Source organism: Macrosteles quadrilineatus, unplaced genomic scaffold, assembly GCF_028750875.1.
Source record: "Macrosteles quadrilineatus isolate MER2022 unplaced genomic scaffold, UCM_ALF_1.0 Scaffold_1__1_contigs__length_201487025, whole genome shotgun sequence".
NCBI lineage: Eukaryota > Metazoa > Arthropoda > Insecta > Hemiptera > Cicadellidae > Macrosteles > Macrosteles quadrilineatus.
Window position 1 is genome coordinate 198,138,874 of NW_026542594.1, and position 24,015 is coordinate 198,162,888.

At 35.5% G+C, this 24,015-nt stretch overlaps 1 protein-coding gene across 1 annotated transcript in view; it reads left to right on the forward strand.

Annotated features, from left to right (window-relative positions):
• The window catches only part of LOC128993996 (protein Tob1-like), an 88,421-nt gene that overhangs the window by 15,534 nt on the left and 48,872 nt on the right, over positions 1-24,015 (forward strand). The window lies entirely within an intron of this gene.

Consider the following 24,015-nt stretch of genomic DNA (forward strand, 5'->3'; position numbering starts at 1 on the left):
TCTACCACTAGACCAGCTCGCTCCCCCACAAAAACACTACAGTAGACACTCTCTTATCCGACTCTATAATATCCGTCGCTCGGATTAACCGTCCTCTACAGCCAAAAATACGTCGGTTTATCCACCCTAATTTCAAAACTAGTTTTAACAGATAACGAAACAGGTTTCGGGGCTCAAATCCCGCCAATCATCAATGAATTTCACCTATAATGCCACAACCCTCTAGACTAGAGTAATATAATGTGTACAGCGGTTATAGCGTAGAAACTATTAGGCTAGTCCTAGAATGTAAAGCTTTCAGAGGTTCCGGGTTCAAATCCCACCAATTACCAATGGATTTCATCTACATACTGTATATGATAGTGCCACCACCCCCTAGAACCAGCTTGAAGTACAGTAATGTGTAGAATAGGAAACCTGGCTAGAACCTAAGATAAAAAGTTTTAGGGGTTCAGGGTTCAAATCCTGCCAATCACCAATTGGTTTCATATGATTAAGTTACAGCCCCTCTATTCCTAGTCTGAAGTAATGTGTAAAACAGTTCCGGGCCTAGGAACAGTACATATCGTCCTAGGATGTAATAAAACCTTTAAAGATTAAAAGTTAAAACTCATGATGATGTGAATACATACATATTGAAGACGTGTAACTTAGTGGTTTTGAGAGCCACAGTAGACATATGGGTACACTAGCAGAGTACCCGTCCTTCGTACTTTTAATGGTGGTTTATGCGTGATTGAACTTCAAACAAACAAACAAACACACATACTTTCACATTTATAATATTAGTAAGATGTATAATTAAGATAGACATGCGTATAATTATAACTTCGCGAGCAAAACATGTGACGCAAATACTCCAGGAAAACAAGCAAAGTGACGTACTCAACTGCGTGGTTGTGGGCGAAGGGAATTCTTGCAACTATTAATGAAATTGTGCTTTCATCGTGTTGACATCGATTAACAGTTTCGACGTAAAAGATATAAAAAAAAAAACAGTTTCATGAAGGATAAACGTTATTGGTTGAATGTCGGTTAACGTTACTAATAAATTAAATTACTAAAATATCATTGGTTGATGAATTTAAACTTGATTTTCAAGCAACACGTAAATCTGACTTGTGTATTTGAAAGTCTTGCTAGGCTTTCAATATTGCCTTTGGATACTGGTAGTAAATTGCTCATCATACTATAAAACCTTAAAGATATTTTAATTTTTCTTTTGTGTTTGGTTACGTTTCAGTATGCTAAAGTTTACTAACACTCTTTTATTGTTTAGGTTAAAAATTTTACCGTGTTATTTGCCCCTTTGTTGTACAGTAATAGTAGATTGCGCGCAATAGTTCGTAAATCGATGTTATATTTGTTGCCCAATACTTTTTAAAGTCGGTAAAATTACAACTAATAAGTACACTGCAAAAACTATTCGATAACCCAGACATGTTTTTAAAACGTTTTTAGCTTATAAGAATGAAAAGTATATGAGCATGTTAAATCTATAAATCTATCTATATATTAATAGGCAAGCATGTTTCTTTAAAACCTTTTTTCTCAGCTCGTGTGCATTGCAGGGAAAATCTACGCATACTGTTGGGAAGATATTTTCCTGTAGATGTGCAGAATGCCTTTAAAAATTAAAATAGGCTAACAAATAAGCACAAAAAATTAATTTGAAAACTTCAAAAAATTAACATGGTCCATATGAGTTGCCATGATGGTGACGAAATAACAACAAAATGTAAACAGAAAATCAAAACAAATGGAAGAAATTCCAATCACATGTTTCATTGACAGTGTGGGGAGAAAATAGAGAAGTCTGTACATTAATTATTTTTGGTCGAGTTTCGACCACAGGACGACCACTAGTTCATTTAATTGTAAAGTGAATATAACAATTAATCTTGATGAAACTCATGTTAAGGTGATTTACAATGCAAATGGTATACAATTACTTTGTAAAAAATACCAAATTCAATTTTTTTCTATTCGTGGAATCCCCTCAAAACTTTTGATGATCACACAGATTTTCTTAAAAAACGTTAAATTTTTTCTATACCTACATTTTAGATGAAAAATAAACCTGTACGTATGTCAAAAACATCTTTAGTATAAGGTATTTCAGTTGGAAAGAGTAAACTTCAAACGTTTTATGGAGTTTATTTTGACGTTGCTTCAAGCGTTGTTTCAATACTGTTTGATTATTATATTACCTAAATTCAGTTTACGAATTTTTCAACGTAGTATATATATTTATCTCTTGGCTATTCTCTCTTCAAGTTGTGGACACAGCGCAGGCATTCCGCTGGGAATATAATTAGCACTATTTGTTTGCGCCTCCGTTGGTACCACTGACTCTTCTCTGTTGGCAATACTGGCTCGTTCCATTATGTTGGCAACATTTCGTTCCATTATGTTGGCAGTATTGTCTCGTATGTAACAATGTGTTGTATTGTAAATACAGTTTTCGTTTGAAAAGTTTAATTTCATTTCTGTCACATCGTTTGTAAGACCAGAATTTAATTTCTATAATACTGTAGTTTTAAAAACAATCAATCTTTTTTTTTGTTGTTGACGTAGTGCTCAAAGTTTAAAGAAATCAATCAATCATAGTTTTGATATTGTTGCTTTAATGCCTTATTATATTAAAGCATTATGGCATTGAAAAATTTCCCAAAAAGAAAAAAAAACCTTAGCAAGTTGAATTTACTATATTTATAATTACAGTAATTAACAATTGTTGGTACTTTAAACAATGTTTCGTTTTGATTTTAACATGAAATGTTATACTTTTCAACATCTTTTAGCACAGGTTCTAAAAAGTTGTTTTATAATTATATTTTGGGATTTCTTTGATCGCTATGTGAACATGTAATTGCAAAAACTAGGCTGTTCATTTGTTAATTTCTTTCTCAATTTAACTTCATAATTGTTTGAATAACACCTTCTGTATCCAAAAGTCAATGATGACACCTACAAAAGAAAACCTTTTAAACTATCTTCATCACTTTAACAATTACGTAAATTTGTAAAGTTATATTATTGCATATTTATTACAATATAATCAAAATGAAGCATTAAAAAAATTCATTTACCTGAGTCAAATTAGTTATATAGCCAACTGTTTATTATTCTAAAATTAAAATTAAATAAATACGTAAGACCATAAACTGTTGACAATACTTAAAACAACACTGTATTCGTTACCCGAACTAGTTTATAAAACCTCACTACGTAAAACAAATACAGTATAGTACTGTAGGCATATTAAATTATAGAGTTAGCATAACGTTCTGTACTGCACGGCGCTGGCAAGGCAAAATGAACGCTGTACTCATATTGCCTAGTCACCCCTTGCAGGAACTATCCTCTATTGGGCGCTCCTTCATCACGCCGTGCTAAACGATATTATATCATGTGAACATTGTCTATTGCTAAAATTGTGATTATAAAAATACTGCTTTTGTTTCTCGATGGTATTTATAAAACTTTCTAAACCACTCTAGTCTATGCACATGTAGGTTTATTTACGTAGGCTCACATCCTATAGGATTTGTTTTGTAGATGCTAGCGGAAAGCATTGTAGTTCTTTATTAGTTTTATTTAAGTGTTGAACGTTGATTTTAGTATATAAATTCATGTACTGGTTTGAAATTTAATTTATAAAACTTGTTAAGTATATATTTTGATACAGCAAGAGTATTGTGGCAGTAATTTGAACTATTGATAGGTAATATTTTAATAATTGCTAAATTTATGATTCATGATTTGACTTAAAAATCATCTTGGACCTGAAACTTTAGACTTAAAAATCAGAATTAGGTATCTTTAAATTTTTAGTGCTATGTAATGGTTGATTGGGAATTTGCTTTAGAGCAATTCTCATTTAAACGTAACTCCACGGTAAATAATAATATGCCTTGGGTAACCGTTTAAGATAGAAATGCCTAAACAAACAATGCATAAATACTATCAGTTAGACTAGAACCTCAATAGTAAGTCCCTCGCGGTGGATTATTAAATACGACTTGTTATCAAGGTTGACTCCTTATCTAGGTTTACAACTTGTGATTGGGGTAATAAATAATCAAGGGTAGTTTAAAATCACACTTCTGATCAAGGGGTTCTTGTTATCGAGGTTCCACTGTATTATATACAAATCCCTAAAAAATCTGTGTATATGAATACAATTCTCGGAGTCAACATCACAACCCCCACTCCACCCACATCCCGTCAGCGTGGTATTCCCCCCTGTTGTAAGGGTAGCGTAGGCGTCTTAGGTCAACGACTCCTCTCCATAGCAACAGATAACGTTATCAATCGCCGCCATGTTGTACACTGTCCCACAGCCCATCTGATAATGACGCGGTCAATACCACCAGATACACTTTTATGACTGAAATCCACAGTGGATTTATTGTGTCGTGACTCGTCGTAAAACTGTGATTTCAGAGTCTGTTCGTTGTCATCGAGTTTGGTTCACATTTTTTATTTTAGCAAGTTTACCAAGGATTTGGTAGGCATCAAGATTGCTATTAGGCTACTCTAGACCCGTGACCGATTTTCTTTTTTCGTTTTGATGCCTTCGATGGCCAAAAACACCATCTGTTCAAATTAATTTGTACCCATTAGCAACGTCGCACCGGCCGGCATATAGCTATGGTAATAGCACTAATAACAGACGTGTAAACATAAACATTCCGAAGACCATTATGCATTTGTGCAGCTGTTTCGGTAGGCCGTGACTGCGACGTTGCCACTTTTATCTCACTGCGGCCTTTTATCGTCGGAGGCCTTGAAAAAGTGCTTCTTTTGATCGGTTGTCTTTTGTAATGGCAAAGGCAAAGGTGGTCTTGTAAAAGTGGGATTAATAGGCCATTAATGGTTTACAGAAATATTTGATGGGTGTTGATGGATAACCTATATAGAAAATGTGTAGAACAAAAATCGGTGTCTATTTTAAAATAAAATTCAAGTATCGTTAGAGTTTGGTAAAGGTGATAAATGTATGGTAATTGATGAATTAGAGTTAATAGACTGGATACTTTATGAACTAAAACGATATGAAATCCATCGTATTTTTGTCACGTACCACACACAAAATGTCATTCTTTATTAGTGTTGGCATCCGATTGTGTTTTCCTTGTCAGCTACAATCACACATTGCCAGATGAACCATTTTCCACCTCACAACAAGGCCGAATACTTCTGGCAACGCGACCGAAACGAAAAGAAACACTAAAGTTGCTTTGACGATTCTTTGAACTGTGAGCAAGAGACTATTTCTGGGAGAGATTTAACAATAGCATTGTTGATCTCGAAAGAATTTGGCTGTAGGACGCAGGGATAAAGTTTTACTGACTTTTATTGTAGAACAGGTTCAAAAGAGTTATTTTGGAATGTCTTTTTGACTTTTAGAGAAGAGGGTCACCACTCTTTTACAGTTGCTTTGTGGTGGTTAGGTTTGGTTAGGTATGGTTAGGTTTGGTTAGGTTGGGTTAGGTTAGGTTAGGTTACGTTAGGTTATATTAGGTTAGGTTAGTTTAATTTAATTTATAATTACGAAAAAAAATAATGTTTTGCGTAATCTGTTAAAGAAATAAAATTACATCAATTCATATGTATTTATAAAGGTTAATTTTATATACGTGTCCATATTTTTCATTGTATAAACTTGTAAATAAACTAATCCAACCTAACACCGCATGTTACATTTTATCGCAACTTCTTAAACCTTATGCACCCCATTCTAAAATTAATTGCTCCCCAAAGTTATTATAGCTTTTCTATTGACCTAGAAGCGCTAAAATAGAGCAACTATGCCTATACTGGGACAAGTACAAATTACTTCTACATCATTATCTAGTCCGGAAGACTATAGAGATAGCCTAGAATAGGAGCATTGTATAATAGACTATATAGGTCAACTAGTTTACTATGTGTAATAAACACATATAGGCTGTATTGTTCAAGGCAACAACACACACATATATATATTTTTTTATTTACCTATATGAAAATGTAATACATTTTTCTGAGTGAAAATTATCGAGATTCTAATTTCCGTATGTTATGTTAAATGTAACCGGAGTAGCTCTTGGGAAGATTCATGGAACTAGTTTTTCTAATACAGCTGAATCTCAAAAAACCCCTTATAAGAAAGCCATCCTTAGTAAGAAGTATTAATCAAGTTTGAAATACCCTGAATTTTGTATTACCCCAAATCACATTTATTGCAAAGCTTCATAAGAAGTCTACCTCGATAACAAGTATTACTGGACAATTTGTACGATAGTCTTACTATCGAGGTTTTACAGTAGTGCATTATTCTCGGTAGTTAATTTTTTTGACGCTATGCACGAGCCTGGGATTGTTTTTCACACTTCAGACTAGACTTAGGGGTTGCGGCATTATCACTTAGATAAAATCCATTGGTAGGATCGAACCTGAGACCTCAGGGACCGAAGTCCCGCGGTCTAACCACTACACCATTTTTCCCGATTTACTTTTTCGCTTCGATGTCCCCAGAGGCCAAATACACCATCCCGAATTCTTATACATGTACAAATAGCATCAAAGTACGCTTCGTAAATTGATATATTGGACCTAAGGATTACGATGGTACAAAGATCGACTAAATGGGGACCCAAACCCCTAGACCACAGATGGTGGCTAACCTCAACACTGATGAGGGCTTACTGAACATCTGTACAACGTTTGTACTATTGTACCTCAGCTGATATAAACATTTCACGAACACTACCATAGATTAAATGCTCACTTCGTTCATTTTCTTTATTCTGACCGGTATTTTTTCGATGCGTTTTTTGTTTACTATTTATTTATTGTTATCTTGCCAGCTTTGGAAAGTAATTTACGAAAATTTACTTGTGAACTGAATTTACTTGTTTTGTGTTTGTGAATATTGGTAAATCTTACTCTAAAATTTACCCTTATTGAATATGTTAAATTTAATCCAAACTTTGATTAATCCTGAATTCGATGCCAAATTAGTCCGTAATACCTTAAATAGACTGATCGTTTTTCGTATCTAGCTCATTTCTAGTGACACTGATCGCTAGTGTCGACAAAATTTTGATTCTATTATTTTTGGGTTTATTTTTTGATTTGTGCTTTACTGTTAGGTTAAATAAATAGGGGATAAGTTATTGTTTATGATTAGATCGTTTTATTTGGTTTGAAGAGGTTTCAAATGACTGAAATAACAAAAAACAAATTGTAAACCAAACACGACCTCTACAGTGCACCGGACAGAACTAATAATAAAATTGTCTTTGCGTGATACATAAGGATGAGAAATCTACTAAGGGAGTATGTTTTATCTATGAGTATGTTTTATCTATGGTAATACAATTGACTATTGTGTACTGAAGTATTAATATTTGTATATTCAAAGGTAATACTGAAGTCCTACTATTATCAACTGTCCAAGCTTTTGCTCTGAATCAGTTAACAAACAGCTGATGTATCTTTTATCTCAATGCATCTCTAACAGAAATACGAACATCTGCGTGTACCGGTGTCAGTGACATCCGTTGGCGGTTGATGAACTAAAACTAGGTCAATTAAAAACGAACCTGGGCATGATTTGTATTGTATTGTAATACCATATTGTATTGTATTGTATTGTACGGGTAATGTCTCTGTCAGAACGACAAGATGATCATCAGCTGCCAAGACCGCTCGTTAAATACATCGTTGACCATCTTGTGATCTTGTGCTCTCTCTGAACTTACTAAATGTCAATGAACTTTCGATATAAATGTTGCTACGCATTTTTATGAGGAATTTCAAATAAAATAAGCCTACACAGCAATATCATAAATGGAAACTAAACAGGAAACAGAGAGTGACATCAAGAAATGTATATTTTTGGTTCTAAACGAAATTGTGAAGAAGATATTGTCGTGGTGCTGTAGTATGCTGGATGAGAGGAAAGATGTTTATCGGGTTTTTCAAGGAACTCTCCCTTAGGGATGGAAATATCCAGTAAAGAGAAAATTCTCCTCCCATGACCTATATTTTTGCTATACGGAAACGTCTACTTAGGTGGGTAGAACCACAAATTCACATTATCTCATAGCGAAATTGGTTTGTGATTAACGGGATTTGAACTTATTCATCGAGGAATTACCTGTAGATCAGTCGTGACTTATATTACTATAGTTCGTATAATGGAACCTGTCTCCTGACTTTCCGTGTGCCTGAGATTGCTCCCTACTTTTTATAACCCATTGGCCAGTACCCAGGAGACGATTTTGAATCATACAGAGTACAGCTATACCATAAACAAGAGATAGACCTATCTTTGTTATGTTCTTTATTGAGGGCTATCTTCTTATTCAGTGCTTTTACTTGCTTGATCGACGTTATGCATCTCTGATCCCTTTTCCCCCACGACCATACCGCATTAATTTCTTTGGGATCCTCTTCAGATTGTCCCTTCTTCATCACATTTGTAAGTCTTTGTCATAGCAGATTTGAGATTTTTTGCTGACGTAGAATTCAGTTGGAAGAACTTTAGGAATAAGGAATTTTGAATTTTTGCTACTGAGGTATTATCAAGTTGATGCCCATGACACTGGAAGCTGCTGAAAGATCGGGATCACCAAAACTTTCACTGAACATTTGTTTTTGCGCGTTGGCTATTGCAGTATGACCATCATACGATGACCATGATGATGACGTTTGATGACGAGACCAGTATTTGTTGTGGAGACTGGGTCAATCAGCGGGGACCAATCGGAGAGCGGCGTCAAGGTCACTTGATGATGCAACGTCAACCACACAAGCCAGGATGTCAGACGCCTCTTCTCGTTGTGTCATTGTGTCAAACAAAACTACTTAACAACTACTAGCTACTTGTGTTCAAGGACGTTCGGAATAGTGGAAGAGTAGAATTTGCATTGGATTTGATCAGAATTGATGCATCAGAATTTGAATGCGAGAATCGCCGATGGGTTTTTGTGGTTTATGTAGAAGGTGATTGGCACATTTGATCGACCCTTTTTGCGACGTAGAGTCAAATATTATACATATTGTGTTTTTATATGCATTTGTTCGATTCTTACAAGTTAAGTTAGGGTGTGTACTTCACGATAAACTTGTAATTGAGTTTAGGTTAGGTTGGGTTTGGATTTGGGTTTGGATACTTACCTAACCAGGTTAGTATCTATAATCATAGATAAAACATACTCCCTAGTAGCTTTGACTATCAATAATTTGTTCCTAGTTATTTAAGTAATTCAAAACCTCGTTTTAACCAAATAACCCGATCTAATAATAAACAATAACTGGTCCCCTAGTTAAATAACCAAACAGTAAAGCACAAACCATGAAAATAACCCTAAAATAGTATAAACAAAATTTTGTCGACACTAGCGATCGCCAAAATCAACTAAACACGAAAAAAAATTAAAATTTTACAATGGGATGAGAAGTCTACTTGTGTTGGTTAGTCTATACTATAATTCACCCCATTTCGTCTCGAAATAGATTTAGTCCTAGAATTTTACGTCTTTTGGTCATCATTCAGCTGCTTGCCAATTGTTTGAAAAGTTTAATTAGACTATAAACCTGTCTATTTTAAAGGTTTGCTCATATCCCTTTGACTATTGGCCAATGGTATAACCATTGATAAAACATCAGCAATAAAAAGATCAAAGTTGACAGAATGCCTCAGTTTTTTTATTAAATCAAAGCATACGTAAATCGCTGCTGCCAAAACTAAAAAACTCCTCTTTGAATATGGTGAATATGAATAGTTGAATGGGTTGTCGCGTCGATTTGCAATCTAACCAGGATTAAAAAGTCCTTAACACTAATTGAATGTTTGATATCAGATTTTCATCCTGGTAATTGATGCTGAAGCTAATTAGGACATTAGTGTATTTGTAATTAATTGAATTTTACTTCCAATATGACGATAACTGTTTTGCCCTGTTCCAATATGTGTGCATAATATTGTTAGGGGATTGTATATGTAAAGGGTGTAGGAACTTGCAGTAGTACAATATTATTTTTTGTAATTGAAAACATATTCCACGTGGTATTTACAAGTAAGTATGTTTATTGTGATGTTCTTACAGTAAGAACATCACAATAAACATATTTGGTATTGAATTTTCGATTAAGGGAACCGTTAGATGTTTCCATTACTAAAATATGGACAATACTTTTCAAAGGATCGAAATCCGTTAGCTGCCTTCAACTTAATTAAATACAAGTTGGTACAGGATAAGTTAGTTTAGGATAGTTATGTCAATTAAAAATTTTAAACGACGAAAGTGAAATTACTAACCTAACCTAACCTAACACCACTTAACTTGCATTTACACTAGTTTGGGAAAGCTAATGGGTTTGAAATTAAAAATTACTTCTTGTTGACACTGATTTAACTCTCTCTGCCTATGCATCATATACATAAGGCACCTAAGCCTAGATCAAATTAAACGTAACACCACCTCAGGAAATAATACTAATTCAAAAATTTCCCAGGACATGATTTAAATTTACCTTTGATTATTTTTGTTACCCTCCTCATTAAGCATGCCCTTACTGTTACCGAAATAAAACCAAAGGCGTCCAAACGACTCGGCCAAATCTCAAGGAATTGGACCGCAAAACTGCGAATTCTTGCACAACATGTTTATTTTAACCCGAGGGTTTCCATTGGCCCAAGATTAGGAAAAATGCATCTAATGTTGAATGGAATCATTCTGCCAGAAGAGATATCCCTTGCACTATTTACTCATTGTAGGATTTGTTAATGTAGGAAAAACTGTTTGCACGAATTTCCCATTCATTTTTTATTTGTAAATTTAACTTGGTTTATTTAACTTGTGGAATGACTAAAGCGTGATAATGCAAAAACCCGAAAATTCGTTGGCGTTCAAAAGTCTAGACCTCAGTTCTCAAAAAAAACTTTTGTACCCACGTGGTTCTTTGTAAACAGAGCGTATTTTAAAATAATTAAATTTTGTTATGACATTAGAAACTGTCAACAATGCCTTTAAACGAGAGGTAATAATAAAGTGAACAACACTGAATCACTTTATTAAGATTGCGAGTGGGTACTTATGCATACTATTCATGCATGCATTTATACAGTGAGGAATGGAGTGAGGTACCCAAGGTCAGCTGTTTGTTTGGTCAAAACCATTGATTAAAACCATAGACAAAAAGAATTAAATATAGGCTGTCAGCCGTGCTGTGGTTACCATGGTTACCATTGTTTCTGGCGCACACCGCTGGGAGAGCAGTGTAGTTACGTAGCACGTATGCCATAAATACAAGGCGCTCCCAGTGGTGTGCGTCAGAACCTATGGTAACCGCAGCACGGCTGACGGTCTATATTTAATTCTTTTAGAATATGTTAAAAATTCAAAATGTATATGGTTCAGATTAAAGATTAACAGCTGATCTCAGTTCGCAACAAAGATTCTACACTCATCCTTCACTCGTTTTCAGCTTAAAACTCCCTAATTGTGTCGAAATGAGACAAACTATATTTTTAAGTTTCTTCTCCTATACGCCCCGAGAGTACGTAAACCAGAATGCGAATTTGGAATAGACTCGACATAGGTCCTTTGAAGTTCCTTAACTATCTGAAATATCTAATTTGGAATACCCCAAAAGGTTTTTGAAGCATGTGCTTCTTCTACCTTCCACACTTCACCTTATAGTTTCCACTTTATTCTCCTATCCTTTTTTCACCTTATAGTTTCCACTTTCTTCTCCTATCCTTTTTTCTACGGACAAGTGGCAGTTCTGCATCATAGGTTGCGCAGCCTCCATCATCGTCCTTCGAGCGACCTTGGCTGTGAATCATCTCTTCAATAATCTCCAATTATCTTTGTCTCATCCTTATTCATTCTCTTGTCTTCTCAACACCGTTATCACCTCTGTCCAATTATCTTGTCATTCTGTGTTTGACTTGTATGATTAAATAATCTTGATCAATAGGTTTTAACGATCGGATTGAGTAGTTTTAATCAAAGACAATAGGATTGATTCTAGAAGAGATCTACTATTTGCCATGTGCAAGTTAGGTTAGATCATCTTAGGTTAGGTTTTGATAGGTTAGGTTTTGATAGGTCAAGTTTTCATAGTTTAGGGTTTTTAGGTTATGTTAAGTTAGGTTAGGCTTCGCAGGGTTAGGTTACATTAGGTCAGATCGTCTTAATTTGCATAGAGCGAGGACGTCTTCTTCTTGTACATGCCAAAATACTCTTAGGACAAAATAAAATTAAGACATCAGGACAAATAATAAATCCTTTCCTAAATCTTTCTAGCAGCGTAACATGATGAATCTCGCAACACTCCATCAAATTAACGGTCCCTCGACCTTGGTACAAATTCGGAGGGTCCAAAATTATTCGAGCTGCCAACATAGGTAAGGTAAGACACAATGGCGGGAATATACATTGAACGCTCTAGGTCTAAAGTCGCCTGTTTTTACATTGAGTGCTGCCAGATGCTCGCCCTTATAGGTTTTGGCACCTCGCTTCTTGGCAGGTCTCAAGGCACGGGTTGGCTCACGTCTGTAGAAATACTTGATACAATCTTTGCTCCCCGACTTTGAAATATTTACGGTCTAGGATCCGTTACTCAACTCAAATGTTGTTTTTGTCTAAATTCTTTTGCAGGTGTTAACAATAGGTGTTGAAATAAACGCTTCTTTTTGTTGTGATGAAAGTCAACATCAAATTGATAGTATTGAGCTCAGCAGAAGCTGAGCTTGGCAAGATAAGTTTAAAGTTAGGCGTTGTTTATAATTATTTAATTTGGATAGTGAATTAGACGGTACTGGTATCATACCAACCGCACTGATAAATTGACTTCCAAATAAGATGTCAATTAGTTTAAATAAAAAAATCTTCCTAACCTAACCTAACTTAACCTAACCACCCTTAGGTAAGGTTAAGTTAAGTTAGGTTAGGTTAGGTTTTATGTTAGGTTATGTTGGTTTATGTTATGATTATTTGGTGTGGTCGGTTTAATACCAAAGTACCAATTAGACATCCCATGCATAAGGGATACTGTAGCCAATATTTCACTCATAGGTGCAATATTATTCCATCGTAGAGACACACTTTAACTTTGATCTAATACATTTTAGCTACTAAGACAAATTAAATTCTTAAATATTTTTTAAATAAAAAATTACTCTACAGCTATACCAACCAAGTTTATAGCTATCTCTAAACCAATTCCACAAAGTCACCGAGAAAACCGCCAATCAGGACCTCCAAATTGCGGAGGTGAGCACCAGTGATCGACGATCTTATTAAATCCAGTAGTGGCTTGGCAATCAGTTATCTTGCCAGGAATAACCTAGTGGTGACACTATTAATTAACCATAATTTCATAGCAATATGTATAATCCTTTTGCAACGTAAATAATAGATGAATCTTAGATTTTGCAGACTATCTAGTGTTCGTTTGTCTGTGAAAATGATTGATAATTCAGTACAAACATAGATGTTTTGCTAAAATTATAACGGGTTTAATGCATGAAAACTGATTTTTCAATGTATACCTGGGTTATAAACTTGATTATGTAATTAGTGGCAAGATTTATTATATACTGTAGTACAATCTCTAAGGAAAACAATTTTGAACGCGTGTACAACCCTTTTTACAAACCTTGCCTATGAAACGATTGTAAGTACCTTATAAAACCTCTAGCAAAAAATATATGTAAGTACCCCTTACATCAATCGCTGTGAAAAACTTTACCTCTATCTGGATACAAACATTTAACAACCAAACAGTTAAAATATCAAGCATAAACCTTAAGCAATAAAAATTGAGTACAAACCCACCTTGTTCAACTACAAACCTGACCACTGCCTGGTTAAAAGCTCTGACTATGAAGAAGACAATTTTGCCAACTACAAACCCCCATAAAAATATTCTTTAAACGACTACACCTTGAACATGTATAAACCATTGTCATTACAAACTACAAACCGTGCCAAACACTCACGCGTGTTTATCGCGATGCGTGTATTTATAGTTGCGAACCTCAAAACACAAGAATCGGTAAACTCCTTCAAGAGCGCGGTTTGTAAACAAAAGAGGAATGTTGTTGATCACCTTCGCACGTCGTGTATACAAAACATGAATGGCTCACAACAAGGAAAGTTCGTGATCATGACCAGTCGCCAGTGGTTCCAAGGGAGGGCTTAAGCTCCCTCCCCCATTGAACCCTGGTATAATAAATTTAAACATAATTTTCGTACTAACACGTAACGGGGGGTTTATACACAATTCTAGATAGCTTCAGATAGACACCGAACTTTTAAATTACCAAGTTTTGCGGGGGAAGAACCCCTGGACTCTCTTAATTCTTAAGTGTGAAAACCCCCTCAGTAACCTACCATGTAGAACCACCACTGATCCTGACAAAATGAAGTGTAGATTGTGGATTTTCTTGCAAAAGAGGGGTGCTTGAAAATTTCCATCGAATGTCTTTACTGCAAATTAAAAAAACAAGCTGTCATTTAAAAACTGTTACTAGCCTACAATGAAATCGAGTAATATAGCGGATTGCAATAATAGGAATGATGACTGCCTCACTACAAAATATACAGCAGTAATGAATTTTTTAATTAATTTGTTTAATTGTTAGTGACATAGACAATCACAGAAATAAAACAATGCAAACGTTTACATCCCTGCCAAAAGAGGGAAAGAAAAGGGTTTAAAAATAAATCAATTACAATTTACACCATTTAAAACTCGTCCCGAATACGCAGTGCTGTTTATAAATAACCCCAGACACGGTCAAAGCCCTGTATGAAACATTTTTAGCAAATTAAAAGTGGATCTTTGATTTCGTTTGTGTAAAGGAGTAAACAACAATATAAATCGGGGGTTGTGACGTGGGGAGAAAGTAGATGGATTTAGCTGTGGGTTGTTTGGGGGTGGGCGCCCCGCACTAGATCGATGCCTGGACCTTCCACACCCTTGTGGGAAACTAGGCCACAGCTTAGCACGAACACGTGGATCACCCATGAGCTCATGGAGTCCATAGAGTAATCATTGGTACCGGTAGTTCATAGAGTAATTCCCTAAAATCAAAGGAAGAATTGCTTGCAGTTTGGAGTTACCATCGATAGTCCATAGAGTATTCATCGACAGTCAGTCGAATAACGTCAAAATTGACCGCGGAGTAACTACCGGGAATCCATAGAGTAATCATTGTGAGTCCATAGAGTAATTTCATGAAATCTTCTTGCAGTCTGTGTAAAAACTATTGACTCCGTAAAGCAATCATTGACATTCCATGGAGTAATTACAGGAAATTCCCTCAGGCATCACCTATGGTTTGCGGAGTAAGCATCGGGTATCCATAGAGTAATCATTGACATTTCATAGAGTAATTCCCTAAAATCCATGGAGATATCACCTGCAATCTGCGAAGAAACCCTAGGAGTCCATAGAGTAATCATTGGCAGTCCATAGAGTAATTGCAATGAATCCACTGAGGTATCACCTTTTGAATGCGGAGGAACCGTCGAGATTCCATAGAGTAATCATTGACATTCCATAGAGTGGAAACACACTGGAGTGATTGAGAATCCATAGAGTAACGCTCGAGAGTGTATGAAATAACCACCAGGATAATCAGAGAAAGTCCACAATGAAATCTCTGGGATTTCATGGAGTAACCTTTTAGAGCCCATAGAGTAAACATTTAAAATCCATTTAGAGACCATGTAGTTCTTCATGTGTTTTAAGTGCAAACCACCCGTTAGTGAAAACTTGAAGTATCAAATTATATAAAATTATTTAAGATCATAAGTAATATCATTGAACAAGTCAATGGTAATATCCTCGTCACAAACACCTTATCTGACTTTTGTTGTTTTTTATATCTTAGTTGACTCTACAGGATAAGGTGTGTTTCGAACCACTGCTCCGTATAGCATAATCACAAAGAAAAACACAATTGCATTAATTTATAATCTTTTAAAAAACAGTTAGGTTATAGATACGAAACCAGTCGTGCGTTAAGGAAAGTCCATAAACATCCTTATAAAAACTTTACAAAACTTAGTCAACCGTGGTTTAAACAATTTTACCTCTGATAGTCTACTTTAAACCTAAGATATTAAATTAGTTTCAGAAGGAGCTTTAAAGTTTGTTTTACTATAATATACTCTAAGGTTTCAGTGTTTAATTACTTAACTATTAGTTTATAGATAATGTAATTATATTGGTTTTTGCAACCCAGTTGAAACGTGTTCGCCTTGCAACAAAACTTTAAAGATATATTCTGTACATGATTTAAAATATTCAAACGACGTTCGCGTTAAAATTGTATAGTAAAATGCCAATTAATTAAATAGTATTGTAAACAACTTCATTGTTGTCATCAGTTCTTTGCATGTGTCAAATCTTTCGTCGAGAACTTTAGAAGGGAATTACCAAGACATTTTTATCTAATCGAAGACCTTGTTTTGAGTGCCTCTGTGTTATTACGTAAAGTTTAGGAGTGTTAGTTTATGTCACCTAAAGAACATATAAACCGTAAGATAAGGCGCAATAAATTTACCAACAATATCTCCGCATTTAGCTAATGGAGGAACAAAAGTGAAAAAAATACTTGGCTTTCTGGTTGTGTCGAAATCTCATACGCGTCTCCAAAAATGCCTGAAGTTCTGGCATTCGCGTATGAATTGAGATTTGCATTATGTTTGTGTTTTCAGAGCATCATTACTTGAATGATTCGTAGCGGGTTCGATTCTACGTTTGGATGATTCATGATTCAAAAGGAAACTGTTAGTAGTTAGAGACTTTAATTTGAAACCAGGAAGCTTCCCGAGTTCAAATTCCACAGCTCGTAGTTTACATAGTTTGTCATTATCTTAACATGAAGAAGAGTAAAATGTTGTGTACTTCAACATTGATTATGAGTAAAGATCAGTGCAGAACGGTCACCTTACACCTCTTTGTAGCTTTTATTGACTAAGATCAGCTGTTTCATCAGCCAGGTAGATCAGCTGTTTCATTAGCCAGGACCATTCTTAAAGTCCCAATAACCGAGGACACCTAGGTCCAATTTCAAACCATAAAATCCACTGACTTATCAGGATCGAACTGTCTACCTTTTGACGAGCACTTCTCTCAGGTTTAAGATCCGGAGATTCTTGGAGGTTACTACCACATTTCCCACCCTGAATTTCCCTCTTTTCCCTCTCTACAGTAAAAGTATCCTTGTAAAGAAGCAGGATGTATGTGGGCGTTAGCCTCACAACTGACGATCCGGCAACGTTGCGGCGGATCAATGGGTCGGCAACGGCGCAGTACGACATTACTGATAACACTGAAAACAACCTGCCCTAACTGATAAGCGGATAAGCTATCAGCTGACCCGACCACTTGCCCATGGAGTGCCACAGGGGTGCGCACTGGCTGCCCGCACATTAAGTTGACCGTTAGGCTGAATGTGTCGTTATCAGTGGAATCGTTGCTGTGACATTTTCATTGCTATCATCCATCCCCCAGTTTTTGGGAGGGGGTTTGTAAATGAAAAACCAATCCCATCAAAGGAGATAGTACGAGTTTATGAATGGGAAATACAACTCTTTGAGGAGTCGTTCTTTTTCGTCACGGCTAAAGATTAGAAAACTCTGTTTAAATTTTCAAGTTACATCTGATGTATTTTAGTTCAACTTCAATTAACGGTGCTGACCTTACGTGTTAGTATTTCGCCTATTAATCAGAATGCTGATCATTCAATCGTGAGAAAATTCAGTCACTTTTTGATTATTCCAAACTTGACCCAGTTGTTTTTAATCGTTATGATTTTAATAACTGGTCCGAAACAAGTGATTGTAATAAGTACAAAAACAAACAACTCATCTCACTCCTTTCAAAACTAAATTTGCATTTATATCAGCTTAAACTACGTACACATAGACTTAGTTTCAGAAGCAAAAGGTTTACACCACTTTAGGCTAGGTGTTAGGTTAAGTGTTGTTTGGTTAGGTTATGTAGGTTAGGTTATGTTGGAATATATTAGATTCTGCCATGCTGCGCTTGGCGGAGTGATTAAGGTTAGGCCATGTTAGGTTAGGTTAGGTTATGTTAGGTTAGGCTAGTTTATGTAAATTAGATTGTGTTAGGTTAGGGCTAGATTATTTTCTATAGGGAAATACTTTATGGAATGATCAAGTTGAGGCACGGTATGAAGTTAGATTATGTAAGACTATGTCATAACTAGCTTTGACTAAATTGTAGAGTTGCCTATGCAAAAAACCATCACACTATTTAAATGGCACAGTAACTTTTCCCTTTGTAATCCCAGGATCAGGACCAGGAGGTGCGAAGACAGCATATCCTGTCCTGTAGAGCGAGCGAGACAGAGCATATCCTGACGGGGGCTTCTGCGTGTCCTATATTGGATTATTGGGGATATCCGCCAGTTTAACTACTCCCCCCACACAATCCCCCCCTTTATCTCTTAGTTGTTTGTGTTTACCAATCGCATTAGCATGAATAGATTGTTTGCCATAACTGAAGGAAAGTTTGTTGATTTTTGTGGCGTTGGATTTTAAGTTCCATTAACTGTGACTCAAATGCATCAATATATAGTAATGGTTCCCGAAAAATAGGCTTTCAGTGTTCTAATTTGTTCCAATAGCTGTAATATCTCTTATTTTCTAATCTAGGTTTTTGTTACCGATGAAAAGCTGTTTATTTAGAAGATTCAATAACGTACCTCTCGATAATCCTACTATGGGACCACAGGGTGTCAGGTTACCGAAAAAATGCTCAATTTAACAGTTAAGCTAAGATAGTCAAGTGGAGTCTTGTTATGGACTACTAGACTACTGTGTTAATTTTACTGTGTTAGTTTTAGGGGGTTTTATAAGTAATATCGAATATATAGCTAATTGACTAAATAAAACCCAAAATTGGACTGGACACAACTGGAAATACGCAAGACTCATGTCAGACGACGAATTAAATTCTAATATATGACAGGAGTCTTGCGTATTTCCAGCTGTGCCCAGTCCAACTTTGTGTTTGATTCGGTCAAATAGCTTATTATCGGCTCAGATTACACAGTATCGAACTATCAGGTTTTGGATAATCGAAAGTCAAGAGGTAATTATTTAATTCTTCGAAGTTTTAAGATATATTTTAGCTATTACAATCTCGAATATTGGACCTCGAGAACAGTTTATTAACCGTATTCCAATGGGGAATCCAAAAGAGGCGTTTCTAAAATTAATCAGCTCGAAAAGTTAAAGTTGAAGGCGGTATTGACCAGATCCACAAGCCAGAGTTCGTCACTGTTCTATATTTACTCCGCAACTCCCGAGACTTGTGTTTTGGCTTCGCAGACTTTCCCATTCCTACGCTATTTGCAGGGTTTCCACCTCATCAACATTTGTCACTTCTGATTTTAAGAGAGAATATTCCTCTCAAATAAACTTGTAGAATGTTTAATGTGGAATAAAACACACTCCTATGTATGAAAGATTAATTGCTTGATTTTGGAAATCACTAATCCGTTTTGTATCACGTAACCATTTGGAATTTACTTACACTTTTGGATTTGAACTTTATAATCGTAACGACATAAACCAAAATAAAATCGGCAAACCAGATCAGTGTGTGATATTTAAGATAGATATTGTTTTATTTTCTTCCATGCAATAAAATGTGATAAAAGTTATATCACAGTACCATAGAGAAATTGGTCCAATTGGGGTTTCTTTGACACAAATATGTTACCATTGAGATAATGATTAAGCTGCGACATTAATATAAAAGTATTTTATTTTTATTTTTTTTGTTCCATTAAATACAATCTGATAAAAGTTACCTTAATCACAGTACCATGGAGAAACTGGTCCAATTGGGTTTTCATCTAGATCTAAATAAATATGTTTTAAATGTACCATAGAGAAGTTATTTTACTTATCAGGCTAGTACCATCGTGATATTTCTACTATTAGCTACCTTTCTCAGTTTATTAGCCATTTTGCTTAGGTTAGGTTAGATTGTGATTAGGTTACATGTTGGTTTGTTTTTACTGACTTTCCTACTACGAACTATACTTTGTTAACAATATTTAGGCAGTTTAGGGGAACAAATTTATCCCCTTCACTTGACCCTTACATTTAAAATAATGGCTAAACAGCCGATTAAACAACATACATTAAATTCAAAAAAAAAGGTGGTGGGGAACTTCCCCTCGAATCGCCTAAATATTGTAGACGAAGTATAGTTTAAGTTTGCTGAACTTAAGAACTAGTTATTATGTTGTATCCCTTTAAATTCTGAACCAAATGGTAGAACTCCCATTCCTGTAAAAAGTTGGGTTCAAAAGTTATTGTAAATCATGTTATTTTCCCATAAAACCCCCATAAAAAAGAGAAAATTTGATTTTCGAGTATGTTTTAATTGAAATTTGCCTGTTATGGTCTTTACAATTCTAAAAAAATTGTGCAACCCACCATTCCTGTAAAAATTACGGTTCAAAAGTTATTAATGCAACTTTTGTGATTTTACCTATCATAGTTATTCTCATCGCTTATGTTGGGATATTGTTGCCAAGCTGGATGAAAGTGTGTGTCAGATTGCTGATACCGTTTATTTTAATTAAGGCTATTTCTTGCAAACTACTCAACCTTTAAGATGAATAATCATGTACACGTTGTAAAATACAATCAGACCACGTGGGCTCGTGATTTCTTTCGGTGCTGACGAAAATCAGCACAAATCAGCTGTTGCTGACTGACCAGGGGTTGTACTTTGTCCGGAACATCAGCAGAGAAACTGCGCCAAAGCAAACTGACGTACGCCCATTATCACTGGCAAAACACGAAATGTTGACCGCCTCTTGCAAAATATTTTCTGATAACTTTTTTAATCCGACGTTACAAAATAGATAGGGCATTGAAAAAGTTATCTGTGTGATTGCGGTTTTTGTGGCAGTATTTAAAACGTAACATCATTCTCGAATTCATTTAACGGAGTGATGAAATTAAGCCACCGAAAACGTACAGTTCTATTTATAACATTGATGCATTCAATTGGGTTGAACCACGAATACTGTAAAAATACCGGTATGGATCATAAACATAAATGGCGTTGTTGGCCCGAATCCTATAGTAATAGCATTGAACATATGTTTTGGCAGTTCCATTTAAGCAATGTTAAATAATGTTTATTTTCGGGCCAAAAACGTAATTTGTTTATGTTTATGATCCATGGAAAAGCTCAACGCATTTCATAGGATGCTTAAAATTAATACACCACATTACACCAACAATGACTCACTATGAATCAGCTGATAGACTTTCCCTTTCCAATTTATGACGTGTACGGCTAATCAAAACACTTATTTACATCTACGTTCTCATGACGTCAACAAGCCATGCGCACATCACTCACCGTAAAACCGTTCTAGGTACTGTGGTACTAAACACAATTTTATCTATTCTAACCTCTTCACATTCTTAGAAAACATCTGTAATCGTGTTTACACAATTTACATACTAAACCTTACCTAACATAAGCCTTGACCACGTTGGCCGGTTCGTGGCCTATATTTTACATAATAAACCTCAGTTTCAAAGTCACAGGGTCTCCTTGTAGTGTTGGTTGCGCCTGATGACGACGAGAGATCCGTGGTCCGAAACGTCCGGCCTTGCACGCCTCATAGAGCCTTAATTAATTCCTAACTCTTTGTTTACCATGGACGATTGGTGGGTAAATCGACCCACTGTATGCTTAATGGTCCTAGTTAATTCAATTGTACGTATTGGTAACGCATATAGCTAGTGAAAAAGTTCTTGTTTTGATATAACTATGTTATTTTGTAATTACTTTCATTTCAAAGTGATAGTGTTGTTATGTTTGACTAAAGACGGTAATTTTTTGATTGTATTTGATACTTCGTTATATTATAATTTGTTTAACTATATACAGGGTGATTGATATAAGTGTGCCAGCCGTTTTATTCGAAAACTATAAGAGATATCAAAAAAAGTTAAATGGTAAGTGCCTTGTATTTTTTATTTAGAAAACAAAAAAAAATATTTTAGCCGCCATTTTTCCAATATGGCCGCAAACTTTGATTTTTCTCACGGAACACCCTGTATTTTATGATGTATTCTGGTAGAAAAAGTAATTTTAAGACGATTTTACTCTTGTAATTTTTTTCGTAAACCTAACCGTTTTAAAGATAATAATGGTTAAAATTTTGAAATTTCTGCATGAGAAAGAGTTTCGATAAAGGCCTAAGCAAGCATGCCAGCTGCTTTGCTCGAAAACCATTCAAAATTTCACAACTTAAACCATTATTATCTTTGAAACGGTTAGGTTTATGAAAAAAATCACAAGAATAAAATTGTCTTAAAATTACTTTTTCTACTAGAATACATCATAAAATACAGGGTGTTCCATAAGAAAAATCAAAGTTGGCGGCCATATTGGAAAAATGGCGGCTAAAATAATTTTTTTGGCTTGACTATAATTTTTTTAATAAAAAATCCAAGGCACTTACTAATTAACTTTTTTTGATATCTCTTATAGTTTTCGAATAAAACGGCTGGCACACTTATATCAATCACCCTGTATAGGCCTACTTTTTGGAATTTTGATTTTTTGTGAACATTTTGTTGTGGGTATTTAATTCTAGAATGTAATTTGCATATGTTGTTATGTACCGATATAAAATGTATTAAAATAAAATTTAATAGATTAATCACAACATAAAAAATAGAAAACTCGTTATAGCTTATTTTGGTTAGTTGCATCGTGTCCGTCACCGCGGTACTTATGGCCGGCCGCGCATTCATTTTTGTAAATAGTATGTGTCCGTGTTCGTGTGTTTATGTTAAATGTACTATTACTAGGTGGCGTTCGCAGAGGCATCCACAAAATTGAGCGGAGTCATCAAGGGTTCATATTATATTGTTTTTGTCATACTGCAGTAAAAATAGTAGTTTTTAATGCATGCGTTGCGGGTCTAAAGTAGCATTTTTTTTTATTTAGAGAGTAAAAATCGTTTTTAGCCTCTATTTAGTAAAAATCAGCTGTTGTCAACTCAGTTTGTAAATTTAGATTGTAAACGATTGCATGTAACGAAAATATGTATCGATTCGTGCTTCGTAATCATTTTAACATACAGTCTACAGGCTCTTCATGTAGCATTTTAGCATTGCAGATACATTAATCCATTCCCAAACTCGACACTGCTCACCTTTACTACTTCCTTCACCACACCCTACGTCGTGGACCTGTTTCCCTCTCTTCCCATAGCATTTTAGGATTGCAGATACATTGATGTAATTGCCAAAGACTGTTCCCACACTCTGCACTGCTAGCCTTACTACCATTTACTACGTCACAGACCTGTTTCCTTCCTTTCTCATAGCATTTAAGTATTACAGATTCATTTATCTAACTGCCCAAACGGTTCCCCCACTCTGCACTGCCAGCCTTTACCACTTCCTACGTCATGGGGCCTGTTTTCCTGTTTCCTTCCCTTTTCATAGCATTTTCATTTTAGTATTGAAGATATATTAATCTAACTGCCACAGACGAATCTCACACTATGCTGATGTTCATACTTTACTACTTCTTAAGCCACTTCCTATGTCGTGGACCTGTATTCATCACTTTCCATAGCATTTTAGTATTTTAAGATACCTTAATCTAATTGCCACAAACATTCCCACACTCCGTACTGCTAGCCTTTACTACTTCTTTCACCATTTCCTATGTCGTGAGCATGCTTCCATCCCTTCTCATAGCATTTCATCATTGCAGATACATTAAAACTGCTGCAAACGGTTTCCAGTTCCCACGCTCCGGACAGCTCGCCATGACTACTTCCTTCACCTCTTCCTACGTCACGGACCTGTTTTCCTCCCTTCCCCTAGCATTTTAGGATTGCAAATATCTTAATCTAATGGTCACAAACAGATCCCACACCCCGAGCAGGTCGCCTTTACTACTTCCTTC